At 37.1% G+C, this 16,605-nt stretch overlaps 1 protein-coding gene across 1 annotated transcript in view; it reads right to left on the reverse strand.

The window, feature by feature from the left end:
* Positions 1 to 16,605, reverse strand: part of LOC111144596 (coiled-coil domain containing 141) — a 220,786-nt gene that overhangs the window by 145,791 nt on the left and 58,390 nt on the right. The window lies entirely within an intron of this gene.

Consider the following 16,605-nt stretch of genomic DNA (forward strand, 5'->3'; position numbering starts at 1 on the left):
TTGTTGTCTGACTGCTGTTGCTAGGACTTCTAATACTATGTTGAACAAGAGTGGTGAGAGTGGGCATCCTCGCTGTTTTCCTGATCTCAACAGGAAGGCTGCAAGCTTTTCCCCATTGAGGATGATATTTGCTGTGGGTCTTTCATAGATAGATTTTATGAAGGTCAGGAATGTTCCCTCTATCCTTATATTTTGAAGCGTTTTAATCAGGAACGGATGCTGGATTTTGTCAAGTGCTTTTTCTGCATCAATTGAGAGGACCATGTGGTTCTTCTCTCTTCTCTTATTGATTTGGCAGAAGATATGAACAGACACTTCTCCAATGAAGACATACAAATGGCTATCAGACACATGAAAAAATGTTCATGATCACTAGCCATCAGGGAGATTCAAATTAAAACCACATTGAGATAACACCTTACACCAATTAGAATGGCCAAAATTAGCAAGACAGGAAACAACATGTGTTGGAGAGGATGTGGAGAAAGGGGAACCCTCTTACACTCTTCGTGGGAATGCAAGTTGGTGCAGCCACTTTGGAGAACAGTGTGGAGATTCCTCAAGAAATTAAAAATAGAGCTTCCCTATGACCCTGCCATTGCACTACTGGGTATTTACCCCAAAGATACAGATGTAGTGAAAAGAAGGGCCATCTGTACCCCGATGTTTATAGCAGCAATGGCCAAGGTTGCCAAACTGTGGAAAGAACCAAGATGCCCTTCAACGGACAAATGGATAAGGAAGATGTGGTCCATATACACTATGGAGTATTATGCCTCCATCAGAAAGGATGAATACCCAACTTTTGTAGCAACATGGACGGGACTGGAAGAGATTATGCTGAGTGAAATAATTCAAGCAGAGAGTCAATTATCATATGGTTTCACTCATTTGTGGAGCATAACAAATAACATGGAGGACAAGGGGAGATGGAGAGGAGAAGGGAGTTGAGGGAAATTGGAAGGGGAGGTGAACCATGAGAGACTATGGACTCTGAAAAACAATCTGAGGGTTTTGAAGGGGTGGGGGATGGGAGGTTGGGGGATCCAAGTGGTGGGTATTGGAGGGGCACGGATTGCATGGAGCACTGGGTGTGGTGCAAAAATAATGAATACTGTTATGCTGAAAAAATTAAAAATTAAAAACAAAACAACAACAAAAAAAAGAAAAGCTAGTAAAACTCACTTTATTCTAAATAATTATTATTAATAATATGCTTGTGAAGCTTAATATAAATGCCAAAAAATAAGTTCTTAAAAGAGAATATTCATAATGTAAAAATTTGAGTTTCTAGAACTGGCAATACATATTGAAGAAAACACAGAAGATAAAGGAGACCGTGTGTTTATGTAATTGTTTCCTTTAGGGATAGGAGGAGGATCTCACAGATTCTGTTTCATTCTTAAAGTTGGCACCAAAATAATGGGAAAAGCTTTAAAAATATGTAATAGATTGGGAGGGGAGTCAAGATGGTGGAGAAGTAGCAGGCTGAGACTACATCAGGTAGCAGGAGATCAGTTAGATAGCTTATCAAACCATCACAAACACCTACAAATCCAACAGGAGATCGAAGAGAAGAAGAACAGCAATTCTAGAAACAGAAAATCGACCACTTTCTGAAAGGTAGGACTGGCGGAGAAGTGAATCCAAAGCAACGGGAAGATAGACTATGGTGGGGGGGGGGGGATGGCTCCCGGCAAGCGGCGGAGCAACAGAGCACAAAATCAGGACTTTTTTTTTTTTTAAGATTTTATTTATTTATTTGACAGACAGAGATCACAAGTAGGCAGAGAGGCAGGCAGAGAGAGAGAGAGAGGAGGAAGCAGACTCCCTGCAGAGCAGAGAGCCCAATGTGGGGCTCGATCCCAGGACACTGGGATCATGACCTGAGCTGAAGGCAGAGGCTTTAACCCACTGAGACACCCAGGCGCCCCCAAAATCAGGACTTTTAAAAGTCTGCTCCAGTGAGGGACATCGTTCCAGAGGCTAAACCGGGGTGAAGCCCACACAGGGTCAGCGTGAACCCAGGTCCCGCAGGGTCACAGAAGGATCGGGGGTGTCTGAGTGTCACAGAGCTTACAGGTATTAGAACGGGGAAGCCAGCTACAGAGACAGAACAGAGCAGTGAGCTCTAAGCTCAGGGTTACCTTGAACTGGTCGCAGCCTCCGTCAGCTCGGAGCGTGGCCAGAGGCCAGGGAGACAGGAGTGATTGGGCGCTGTTCTCTGAGGGTGCACTAAGGAGTGGGGCCCTGAGCTCTCAGCTCCTCCAGGCCGGAGATTAGGAGGCCGCCATTTTCATTCCCGACCTCCCAAACTCTACGGAAAGCTTTCAGGGAATAAAAGCTTCCGAAAGCGAACTGGAGCGGATTACTTAGCCCTGCCCCTGGTAAGGGCGGTGCAATTCTACCTGAGGCAAAGACACTTGAGAATCACTACAACAGGCCCTTCCCCCAGAAGATCAACAAGAAATACAGCCAAGACCAAGTTCACCTATCAAGGAAAGCAGTGGAATTCCAGAGGAAGAGAAAGCAAGGCATGGAACTCATGGCTTTCTCCCCACGATTCTTTAGTCTTGCTGTTAATTTAATTTATTTTTTTTATTTTAATCATTTTTTTATTTATTTTCAGCATAACAGTATTCATTGTTTTTGTACCACACCCAGTGCTCCATGCAATCCTTGCCCTCTCTAATACCCACCACCTGGTTCCCCCAACCTCCCACCCCCCCACCTCTTCAAACCCTTCAGATTGTTTTTCAGAGTCCATAGTCTCTCATGGTTCACCTCCCCTTCCAATTTCCCCCAACTCCCTTCTCCTAACTCCCCATGTCCTCCATGCTATTTGCTATGCTCCACAAATAAGTGAAACCATATGATAATTGACTCTCTCTGCTTGAATTATTTCACGCAGCATAATCTCTTCCAGTCCCGTCCATGTTGCTACAAAAGTTGGGTATTCATCCTTTCTGATGGAGGCATAATACTCCATAGTGTATATGGACCACATCTTCCTTATCCATTTGTCCGTTGAAGGGCATCTTGGTTCTTTCCACAGTTTGGCAACCTTGGCCATTGCTGCTATAAACATCGGGGTACAGATGGCCCTTCTTTTCATTACATCTGTATCTTTGGGGTAAATACCCAGTAGTGCAATGGCAAGGTCATAGGGAAGCTCTATTTTTAATTTCTTGAGGAATCTCCACACTGTTCTCCAAAGTGGTTGCACCAACTTGCATTCCCACCAACAGTTATTTTTAATTTTATTTTTTTTCTTCTGCTAAATTTTTTTAACTTTTACCCTTTTCTTCTTTAACGTTTTTTAACTAGTTTATCTAATATATATATATTTTTTTCTTTTTTATATTTTTTCTTTATTTGTTTTCTTTTTTTAATTTTTTTTTCTTTTCTGAACTTCTTTTTATCCCCTTTCTCCCCCCCAAGATTTGGGGTCTCTTCTGATTTGGTTAAAGTGCATTTTCCTGGGGTCTTTGCCACCCTTTTAGTATTTGATTTGCTCCTTCATATACTCTTAACTGGACAAAATGGCAAGGCAGAATAACTCACCACAAAAAAAAAGAACAAGAGGCAGTACCGAAGGCTAGGGACCTAATCAATACAGATATTGGTAATATGTCAGATCTAGAGTTCAGAATGAAGATTCTCAAGGTTCTAGCCAGGCTCGAAAAAAGCATGGAAGATATTAGAGAAACTCTCTCAGGAGAGATAAAAGCCCTTTCTGGAGAAATAAAAGAACTAAAATCTAACCAAGTTGAAATAAAAAAAGCTATTAATAGGTGCAATAAAAAAATGGAGGCTCTTACTGCTAGGATAAATAAGCCAGAAGAAAAAATTAGTGATATAGAAGACCAAATGACAGAGAATAAAGAAGCTGAGCAAAAGAGGGACAAACAGCTACTGGACCATGAGGGGAGAAATCGAGAGATAAGTGACACCATAAGACGAAACAACACTAGCATAATAGAGATTCCAGAAGAAGAGGAAACAGAGAGGGGAGCAGAAGGTATATTGGAGAGAATTATTGGAGAGAATTTCCCCAATATGGCAAAGGGAACAAGCATCAAAATCCAGGAGGTGCAGAAAACCCCCCTGAAAATCAACAAGAATAGGTCCACACCCCATCACCTAATAGTGAAATTTACAAGTCTTAGCGACAAAGAGAAAATCCTGAAAGCAGCCTGGGAAAAGAAGTCTGTAATACACCATGGTAAAAATATTAGATTGGCAGCAGACTTATCCACAGAGACCTGGCAGGCCAGAAAGAACTGGCATGATATATTCAGAACACTAAATGAGAAAAACATGCAGCCAAGAATACTATATCCAGCTAGGCTATCATTGAAAGTAGAAGGAGAGATAAAAAGCTTCCAGGACAAACAAAAACTGAAAGAATTTGTAAACACCAAACCAGCTCTACCGGAAATATTGAAAGGGGTCCTCTAAGCAAAGAGAGACCCTAAAAGTAGTAGATCAGAAAGAAACAGAGAAAATATACAATAACAGTCACCTTACAGCCAATACAATGGCACTAAATTCATATCTCTCAATAGTTACCCTGAATGTTAATGGGCTAAATGCCCCAATCAAAAGACACAGGGTATCAGAATGGATAAAAAAACAAAACCCATCAATATGTTGCCTACAGGAAATTCATTTTAGACCCGAAGACACCTCCAGATTTAAAGTGAGGAAGTGGAAAACAATATACCATGCTAATGGACATCAGAAGAAAGCTGGGGTGGCTTTATCAGATAAATTCAATGTTATCAGATAAATTCAATGTTAAGCGAAAGACTATAATAAGAGATGAGGAAGGACACTATATCATACTCAAAGGGTCGTCCAACAAGAAGATCTAACAATTTTAAATATCTAGGCCCCTAACATGGGAGCAACGAACTATATAATATATAAACCAATTAATAACAAAATCAAAGAAAGGCATCAACAATAATACAATAATAGTAGGGGATGTTAACACTCCCCTCACTGAAATGGACAGATCATTTAAGCAAAAGATCAAAAAGGAAATGAAGGCCTTAAATGACACACTGGGCCAGATGGACATCACAGATCTATTCAGAACATTTCATCCCAAAGCAACAGAATACACATTCTTCTGTAGTGCACATGGAACATTCTCCAGAATAGATCACATCCTGGGTCATAAATCAGGTCTCAACCAGTATCGAAAGATTGGGACCATTCCCTGCATATTTTCAGACCACAATGCTCTGAAACTAGAACTCAATCACAAGAAGAAAGTTGGAAAGAACCCAAATACATGGAGACTAAACAGCATCCTTCTAAAGAATGAATGGGTCAATCAGGAAATGAAAGAAGAATTGAAAAAATTCATGGAAATAAATGGTAATGAAAACAGAATGGTTCAAAATCTGTGGGACACAGCAAAGGCAGTCCTGAGAGGAAAATATATAGCGGTACAAGCGTTTTTCAAGAAACAAGAAAGGTCTCAAATACACAACTTAACCCTACACCTAAAGGAGCTAGAGAAAGAACAAGAAAGAAAACCTAAACCCAGCAGGAGAAGAGAAATCATAAAGATCAGAGCAGAAATCAATGAAATAGACACCAAAAAAACAATAGAACAAATCAATGAAACCAGGAGCTGGTTCTTTGAAAGAATTAATAAGATTGATAAACCCCTGGACAGGCTTATCAAAAAGAAAAGAGAAAGGACCCAAATAAATAAAATCATGAATGAAAGAGGAGAGATCACAACTAACACCAAAGAAATACAGACAATTATAAGAACATACTATGAGCAACTCTACGCCAACAAATCTGACAATCTGGAAGAAATGGATGCATTCCTAGAGACATATAAACTACCACAACTGAACCAGAAGGAAATAGAAAACCTGAACCCAGACCCATAACCAGTAAGGAGATTGAAACAGTCATCAAAAATCTCCAAACAAACAAAAACCCAGGGCCAGATGGCTTCCCAGGGGAATTCTACCAAACATTTAAAGAAGAACTAATTCCTATTCTCTTGAAGCTGTTCCAAAAAATAGAAATGGAAGGAAAACTTCCAAACTCATTTTATGAGGCCAGCATCACCTTGATCCCAAAACCAGACAAGGATCCCATCAAAAAATAGAATTACAGACCAATATCCTTGATGAACACAGATGCAAAAATTCTCACCAAAGTACTAGCCAATAGGATTCAACAGTACATTAAAAGGATTATTCACCATGACCAAGTGGGATTTATTCCAGGGCTGCAAGGTTGGTTCAACATCCGCAAATCAATCCATGTGATACAACACATTAATAAAAGAAAGAACAAGAACCATATGATACTCTCCATAGATGTTGAAAAAGCATTTGACAAAGTACAGCATCCCTTCCTGATCAAAACTCTTCAAAGTGCAGGGATAGAGGGCACATACCTCAATATTATCAAAGCCATCTATGCAAAACCCACTGCAAATATCATTCTCAATGGAGAAAAACTGAGAGCTTTTCCCCTAAGGTCAGAAACACGGCAGGGATGTCCATTATCACCACTGTTATTCAACATAGTACTAGAAGTCCTAGCCTCAGCAATCAGACAACAAAAGGAAATTAAAGGCATCCAAATCGGCAAAGAAGAAGTCAAACTATCACTCTTCGCAGATGATATGATACTATATGTGGGAAACCCAGAAGACTCCACTCCAAAACTGCTAGAACTTGTATAGGAATTTAGTAAAATGTCAGGATATAAAATCAATGCACAGAAATCAGTTGCATTTCTCTACACCAACAACAAGACAGAAGAGAAATTAAGGAGTCAATCCTATTTACAATTGCACCCAAAACTATAAGATACCTAGGAATAAACCTAACCAAAGAGGCTAAGAATCTATACTCAGAAAACTATAAAGTACTCATGAAAGAAATTGAGGAAGACACAAAGAAATGGAAAAATGTTCCCTGCTCCTGGATTGGAAGAACAAACATTGTGAAAATGTCTATGCTACCTAAAGCAATCTACACATTTAATGCAATCCCTATCAAAATACCATCAATTTTTTTCAAAGAAATAGAACAAATAATCGTAAAATTTATATGGAACCAGAAAAGACCTCAAATAGCCAAAGGAATATTGAAAAAGAAAGCCAAAGTTGGTGGCATCACAATACGGACTTCAAGCTCTATTACAAAGCTGTCATCATCAAGACAGCATAGTACTGGCACAAAAACAAACATGTAGATCAATGGAACAGAATAGAGAGCCCAGAAATAGACCCTCAACTCTATGGTCAACTAATCTTCAACAAAGCAGGAAAGAATGTCCAATGGAAAAAAGACAGTCTCTTCCAAAAATGTGTTGGGAAAATTGGACAGACACATGCAGAAAAATGAAATTGGACCATTTCCTTACACCACACACGATAATAGACTCAAAATGGATGAAGGACCTCAATGTGAGAAAGGAATCCATCAAAATCCTTGAGGAGAACACAGGCAGCAACCTCTTCGACCTCAGCCGCAGCAACATCTTCCTAGGAACATCGCCAAAGGCAAGGGAAGCAAGGGCAAAAATGAACTATTGGGATTTTATCAAGATCAAAAGCTTTTGCACAGCAAAGGAAACAGTTAACAAAACCAAAAGACAACTGACAGAATGGGAGAAGATATTTGCAAATGACATATCAGATAAAGGGCTGGTGTCCAAAATCTATAAAGAACTTAGCAAACTCAACACCCAAAGAACAAATAATCCAATCAAGAAATGGGCAGAAGACATGAACAGACATTTCTGCAAAGAAGATATCCAGATGGCCAACAGACACATGAAAATGTGCTCCACATCACCTGGCATCAGGGAAATACAAATCAAAATCACAATGAGATATCACCTCACACCAGTCAGAACGGCTAATATTAACAAGTCAGGAAATGACAGGTGCTGGCGAGGATGTGGAGAAAGGGGAACCCTCCTACACTCCTACGCTGTTGGTGGGAATGCAAGCTGGTGCAACCACTCTGGAAAACAGCATGGAGGTTCCTCAAAATGTTGAAAATAGAACTACCCTATGACCCAGCAATTGCACTTCTGGGTATTTATGCTAAAGATACAAACGTAGTGATCTGAAGGGGCATGTGCACCCGAATGTTTATAGCAGCAATGTCTACAATAGCCAAACTATGGAAAGAACCTAGATGTCCATCAACAGATGAATGGATAAAGAAGATGTGGTATATATATACAATAGAATACTATGCAGCCGTCAAAAGAAATGAAATCTTGCCATTTGCGATGACGTGGATGGAACTAGAGGGTATCATGCTTAGTGAAATAAGTCAATCAGAGAAAGACAACTATCATATGATCTCCCTGATATGAGGAATTGGAGATGCAACATGGGGGGTTAGAAAGGTAGGAGAAGAATAAATGAAACAAGATGGGATCGGGAGGGAGACAGACCATAAATGACTCTTAATCTCACAAAACAAACTGAGAGTTGCTGGGGGGAGGGGGTCGGGAGAGGGGGGTGGGGTTATGGACATTGGGGAGGGTATGTGCTATGGTGAGTGCTGTGAAGTGTGTAAACCTGGCGATTCAAAGACCTGTACCCCTGGGGATAAAAATACATTATATGTTTATAAAAATAATTTAAAAATATATTTAAAAAAATAAAAAATAAATAAAAACAATAAATGTAATAGATTAAAAATAATATGAATAAATTCTAAAATATCAGCAGAAAAGGGGACTAAAATGTGATAATGCAAAATAAAACAAAGAAAACAAAAGACATAAAAAGCATATTTACCAGTATAAAAACAAAAAAATACATAATGATAGGAATATGATTAAATACCAGTTAACACCAAAAAAGTGAATGGATTAGCTTTCTCAATTAAAATACAAATATTTTTTAAAAGTTAAAAAATTTAAAATTAAATAAATAAATAAGGGGGTGCCTAGGTGGCTCAGTGGGTTAAGCTTCTGCCTTTGGCTTGGGTCATGATCTCGGGGTCCTGGAATCGAACCCCACATTGGGCTCTCTGTTCAGCGGGGAGCCTGCTTCCCCTTCTCTTTGCCTGCCTCTCTGCCGACTTGTGATCTCTCTTTGTCACATAAATATATATAGATAGATAGATAGATATCTATATATTATCAGGTTAAGCTTTAAAAAAAGTTAATTAATTTATGTGTTTGCTAGAGACATTTCTAAAGACATAACTTTTGAAAATAAAAAGATGTGATGTATCAGGCAAAGACAAACTAAATAAAAGAAGGACTAACAACATTAATGGAAGACAAAATAGAACTGTAAACAAAAAAATTGGGATTTAAAATGGCATTTTATTTTGAAAAATGGTACAATCTACAGTAGATATAAGGTACTTATGAGTCTTTATACTTATGACATCAAAATATTTAAAATAGATATATCTAGTCACAACGTAATAGGTAGAAATAATACGAAGTCCAGGTAATAAAACAAATCTCTTAGAAATCTCAAGATAATACCTTAAAGAATAATTCTTAGATCAAATGGAGAATAAAAACTACTATGGCAGGCTGTTTTGAGAAAATAATGAGGCTATAATGCTTAATAACCTAAGATATCTAGCTAACTTTGGGTTCATATAAAATTCACAGCATGGAACAACTTTGTTTTTAAAGAAAAAAATTATTAAGCATTAAAGTCTAAATTGTAGAAAATAATAACATAAGCACAAAATTATGCATTAATAAATCAGAGAAAAATATAAGAATTAATTAAAAAGAAGTTGGTTCATGGGGCGCCTGGGTGGCTCAGTGGGTTAAGCCGCTGCCTTCGGCTCAGGTCATGATCCCAGGTCCTGGGTTCAAGCCCCACATCGGGCTTTCTGCTCAGCAGGGAGCCTGCTTCCTCCTCTCTCTCTGCCTGCCTCTCTGCCTACTTGTGATTTCTCTCTGTCAAAAAAAAAAAAAAAAAAAAAAAAGAAGTTGGTTCATTGGAAAGCCAAATGAAATATAAAAATATCTAACAGATGTATATAAAAATAGCAGAATGGATAGCCCCAATGTTTTATCCCTCTACAAAAACATTGAAAAAGCAAGCAAAAACTGTCTTAATCAACATTATTGGAGCTCTGGAAAGCAGTCAAAGGTTTATAGCAGCTGGGTGGCACAGTTAGCTAAGCATCCAATGCTTGGTTTCAGCGCAGGTCTGATTTTAGGATCGTGAGATTCAGCCCCTCATTGGGATCTGTGCTCAGTATGGAGTCTGCTGGGGGTTTCTCTCTCCCTCTCCCCCTCCTCACCCCTCTCTAAGATAAATTAATAAAAGCTTAAAAGGAAAACGGTTTACAGCAACCAAGTGAACACTGACACCAAAAAGGCAACTTAAAAATGGTAAGAAAATTTTGAGACCTTTTTTGCTTGCCCTTACCCACCTGCTGGGTTCAGCAGGAAGTATCAGAGTGGAACCAAAAATAAGACTATATGTCATCTACAAGAATCCCACTTACAATATACAGTGTAGAGAGATTAAAAGTAAATGGATGGAGAAAATATACCATGAGGGTATTAATCTAAAGAAAACTAGAGTAGCTATATTAATTTCAGAAAAGCATATTTCAGAGCAAGAAGTATTATGAGAGATTAAGATGGGCATTCCATAATGATAAAGGGATCAATCTCCTAGAAGATATTCTAGTGTTAAATGTATATGTGCCTAAAAACATTGAATCAAAATATGTCAGGCAAAAACTGGTAGAACTATAAGGACAAATAGACAATTCTACTATTATTGTTGGAGCCTTCAATACCTCTATCACTAATTGACATACCTAGCAGATAAAAAATTATTAAGGATACAGTTTAATTGAATAACACTATTAATCAACTAGATATAATTAACATGTACAGACTACTATACCCAACAACAGCTGAATACACAATCTTCTCAAGCTAACATGGTACATTCATCAAGTTGATGCATGAAAAAAAAATTAAATTTAAAAAAAAGAAAAAAGAAAAAAAGAGAGAGATTGCTTATTTACAAAGATAGACCATATCCTGGGACATCAAACATATCTGAACAAGTTTAAAAGAATAGAAGTCAAAGTATGCTTTCATACCTAATAGAATTGAGGTAGAAATCAATAACAGAAAGAAAGTTGGAAAATTCCAAAACACTAGTAGTTTAAACAACACAATTTGAAATAACACCTAGGTCAAATAAAAAGTCTTGAAAAAAATGTAAAAATATTTCTAATTATATAAAAATAAAATACAACCTCTTGAAATTTGTGGGATTCAGCAAAAGCAGTGCTCAGAAGAAAATTTATAGCACTGAATACATATATATGAAAAGAAGAAAGATCTAAAATCAATACTCTGAGCTTCTATCCTAGAAAACTTGAGAGAAAAAAGAGTAAATTAAATATAAGATAAGCAGGATAAAAAAGTAATAAAAATTAGAACAAAAATTAATGAAATCAATAGAGAAAATAAATGAAATCAAAATCTAGTTCTAAAATCAATAAAATTGTTAAACTTCTAGCCATAATAAACAAGAAAAAAGAGAGAAAAAACAAATTACTAACAACAGAAATGAAAGAGGGGTCATAACTACAATACTATAAACATTAAAAGGATAACAAAGGAATATTAAAACTTCAATAACTTAGATCAAATAGACAAATTCCTTGAAAGACATAATCTACCAAAACTTACACAAGGAGAAATAGATAAGTAAACTGAATCAATAATTTGTAACCTTTTAAAAAAATTATTTATTCACTTGAGAGAGAAACAGAGAGAGCACAAGCAAGAGAAAGTCAGAGAGAGAAGACTCTGCTGAGATAAGAGCCCAATGCGGGGATTGAGGCAGGGCTCTGTCCCAGGTCCTGGAGATCATGACCTGAGCTGAAGGCAGATATTTAACCATCTGATCCACCCAGGTGCCCCAATAATTTATAACCTTTTAAACAAGAAGGCATTAGTCTCAATGGTTCCACTGGTGAATTCTACTAAAATTTAAAGAAGTTATACTAGAGCTAATAAATTCAGCAAGGTTGCAGTACACAAAATTAATACACAAAATAAATTGTGTTTATTTTATACATCAGAAATAAATAATCTAAATAGGAAATTAAGAAAACAATTCCATTATAATATCATCCAAAAGAATAAAATATCTAGGAATAAGTTTAACCAAGGAGGTAAAAGACTTCTATACAGAACAAAAACAGAATCATCACTAAAACAATTAAAGGCCTAGGTGCGCCTGGGTGGCTCAGTGGGTTAAAGCCTCTGCCTTCAGCTCGGGTCATGATCTCAGGGTCCTGGGATCAAGCCCTGCATCGAGCTCTCTGCTCAGTGGGGAGCCTGCTTCCTCCTCTCTCTCTGCCTGCCTCTCTGCCTACTTGTGATCTTTGTCAAAAAAATAAATAAAATCTTTTAAAAAAAAATTAAAGTCCTAAATAAATGAAAAGACATCCCATGTTCATTGATTAGAAGACTTAATGTTATTAAAATTACAATACCACTCAAAGCTAACTATAGATTCAACAGATTCAATGTAATCACTATCAAAAATCCAATAGCCTTTTTTTTGCAGAAATCAAAAAGCTAATCCTCAAATTCATATTTAATTGTAAGATCCCTATAGCCAAAACAATCTTGAGAAAGGAGAACAAAGCTGAAGGATTTTAAAACTTAATATAAAGTGACAGTAATCAAAACAGAGCTATACTGTCATAAAGTTGTACATACAGATAGATCAATGGACTAGAATTGAGAGTTTAGAAATATACCCATACATCTATGGACAACTGATTTTCAACAATGGATTATGACCATTCGATGAGGTAAAAACAGTTCCTTTAATAAATAGTACTAAAGCACTGGATATCCATAATTTTAAGAATGAAATTGGACCCTTAACTTACACTACATAAAAAATTAAAATGGATCAATGATTAAAGGTAAGAGCTAAAACAATAAAATTCTGAGAAGAAAACAGGGGTAAATTTCCTCATTTTGAATTTAACAATGCTTTCTTAGATATGACCCTGGAGGCATAAGCAACAACAAAAAGAGAAATTGGACTGCTTCAAAATTAAGAACTTTTAGGGATCAAGGACATTATCAAAGAAGTGAAAAGAAAACTTATAGAATGGAAGAAAATATATGATAATCATTTCTCTAAAAGGGTCAAGTATACAGAATAAAGAATTCTTCCAACTTAACAATTAATGAAAAATACCTCAACATCATTAATCATTATGAAAATGCAAACCAAAACCACAATGAGATGACACTTCACACCCACTAGAATGACCGCAAATGTTTTTCACAAACAGAAAATGGTAAGTGTCAGCAAATGTGTGGAGAAATTGGAATCCTCATACATTCCCGGTGGGAATGTAAAATAGTGCAGTTAGAAAACATGTAGGCAGATAGATAGTAGAGAGGCTTGGGAGGTAAGAATAAGAAGTCACTGCTTAATGGGCATGGGGTTTCATTTTAGTGTGATGGAAATATTTCAGAATTCGATAGAGGTGGTGGTTGCACAGAAATCTGAATGTAGTAAATGGCACTGAATTGTATACTTTAAAACAATTAATTTTATATTCTATGAATTTCAGCTCAATAAGAAAAATTATAAAACTAACAGATTTTAAAGGGAAAAATGACATAAAATTATATAATATTAAGATTAAGGGATATAACTGCATATAGTAAGTTTTGGATTTATCTTTAGGTATAAAAGGAATATTTTTGTTAATAAATGTCAAACTGGAATAAAATGGGAAGTTTCCTTAAAAAAATGTTAAGAAAACTGTCCTAAGAAAATCTTATCACTAATGCCCTCATCATCACTATCATTACTACCATCACCAAGGAATATATTGAATAATTTCTCAAGAAAGTATGTCCCCAACAGGTACCAATCCCATAGAGTTCAGGGGTGGGAGTGTTTTGTTTTGTTTTTGTTTTTGTTTGGTCTTGTTTTATTTAAAGGCAAGGTCCCAGCTACCTTCAAGAAACAGAGACGTATTTTATGCTGCTTAATCTTCTTTAGACATAAGAAGCATTCTCATTCATTTTAAAATGTTAGCCTGATTCAAATATCAAAACTTAACAAGATAGTACCAAAATTATAGGTCAAGCTTACTTGTGATATTTTTGCAAATGCAATATAAGTAGATTAAATCCCGCAGTACATTAAAGTATAATAAACACACAATTGTATGTGTTTGTTAAAACTCAACAAGGCTTGCACTTAAAAAAGAGTGAATTTTACTTTATATAAGTAATACCTCAATAAAATGGGCTTTAAAAAAAAATAATACACCATGACCAAGTAGGGTTTAGCCCAAAATAGCAAGGATAGTTTAATATTTGTAAATTAAATTAGAAATATAATACTTTAATAAAAATAAAAGGAGGAGGAACAAGATGGCAGAGGAGAAGGAGACCTAAATATGATCAGGTCCCAAGAGTTCAGGTAGATAGTTATCAAACTATTCTGAACAGCTACAAACTCAAAAGGATATAGAAGAGGAGAAGAGCAGCAACTCTAGGAACAGAAAACTGACCATTCTGTAGAAGGTAGGACGTGCAGAGAAGTGAATCCAAGGCAACATTTGGGAAGATAGACCGTGGTGGGAAGGGCTGGCTCCCAGCAAGTGATAGAGTAGCACAGCACAAAAATAGAACTTTTAGAAGTCTGCTCCACTGAGGGACCTTACTCCAGAGGCTAAGCTGGGGTGTAGCCCATGTGGGGACACTGTGGTCACAGGACCCACAAGGTCACAAAAAGACTAGGGGTGTCTGAATGTGGCAGAGCTCCCAGGTATCAGAGCAGGGAAGCTGGCTACAGAGATGGAGCCAAGGAGAGGGCTCCCAGCTTGGGATTACCTTAAACTGATCCAAGGCTCAGTTGGGCCTGCACTTAGAGCAGGGACTCCACAAGTGGCAGATCTGGAGAGACCCCTTCCTTCCTCCTCTGTGAGGAGCAGCATGGGAGCATATGGCAGGAATCTGCTGGGTTTGGGGACTCCAAACAGGACCAGGGGCAAGAGATGGAAATGCTCAGTTACAGGCTGGGTGACTTTGGAGTGTGGCCAGAGACTAGGGAGACGGGAGAGATTGACTGCTTTTCTCTGAGGATGCATTGAGGAATGGAGCCCTGAGCTCTCAGCACCTCTAGGCTGGAGAGTGGGAGGTGCCATCTTCATTCTACTCTGAAAAACTATATGAAAAGCGTTCAGGGAACAAAACCTCCTGAGACCAAAACCATGTAGATTACTTAGCCTGGCCCCTGGCAAGGGTGGTGCAATTCTGACTCAGGCAAAGACATTTGAGAATAACTGCAACAGGCCCCTCCCCAAAAGATCAGCAGGAACAGCCAGCCAAGACAAAATATACTGATCAATGAGAACTGCGGAACTCCAGAGCTAGGGGAAGGCAACCAATAGAATTCATAGCTTTTTCCCCATGATCCTTTAGTCTTTCAAATTAAACTTTTTTAATTTTATTTTTTTCTTATTCTATTTTTTAAAAATTTTCCTCTTTCCTATTTTAAAGTTTTTTGAACTATTCTATCTTATCAATACCTTTTAAAAAATCTTTTTAAATTTTCATTGTTAAAGTCATATTTTATCCCTTCATTGCACTTAACATTATTTCTTATATACATATAGGTTGTTTCTTCTTTAAACTTTTAGGATACAACTTCTTCTAATAGATCAAAATACACCCTCGTTCTAGTGTCTGGCTTTGTTCTAGTCTCCAGCCTGTCACATTCTTTCCTCTTTTTCTTTTTTTTTTTTTTAACCAAATCTTATTTTATCAATTCCTTTTTTAGAATATTTTAAAATTTTCATCTTTACAGTCATAGTCCAATCCTTCATCATGTTTCCCCTTATTTTTGTGTGTGTGTGTGTGTGTATATATATATATATATTTCTCTTTCTTTAAAATTTTGGGAGGCAGTTTCTTCTAACAGACCAAAATATACCCAAAATCAAGTGTGTGGCTCTATTCTATTCACCAGTGTGTGTGTGTGTGTGTGTGTGTGTGTGTGTGTGTGTGTATTCTTTTTTCTCTGTTTCTTCTCCCTTCTGATTTGGTTTGTGTATATTTTTCTGGGGTCATTGCTACCTTTTAGTATTTTATTCTCTCATTCATCTATTCTTAACTGGAAAAAATGACAAGGTGGAAAAACTCAGTACAAAAAAAAATAAACAAGAGGCAGTGCCAATGGCTAGGGACCTACTCAATATGGACATTAGTAATATGTCAGAACTATAGTTCAGGATAATGATTATCAAGGTGCTAGCTGGGCTCAAAAAAACCATGAAAGATATTACAAAATCTCTTTCTGGAGAAATTAAACCCTCTCTGGAGAAACAAAAGAACTAAAATCTAACCAAGGTGAAATTTTTTAAAAAAGGTATTAATGAGGTGCAATCAAAAATGGAGGCTCTTACTGCCAGGATAAATGAGGCAGAGGAGAGAATTAGTGATATAAAAGATCAAATGATGGAGAATAAAGAAGTTAAGCAAAAGAGAGACAAACAACTACTGGACCATGGGGGGAGGATTTGAGAGACAAGTAAT

This window comes from Enhydra lutris, unplaced genomic scaffold, assembly GCF_002288905.1.
Source record: "Enhydra lutris kenyoni isolate GAN:26980312 unplaced genomic scaffold, ASM228890v2 scaffoldscaffold1, whole genome shotgun sequence".
NCBI lineage: Eukaryota > Metazoa > Chordata > Mammalia > Carnivora > Mustelidae > Enhydra > Enhydra lutris.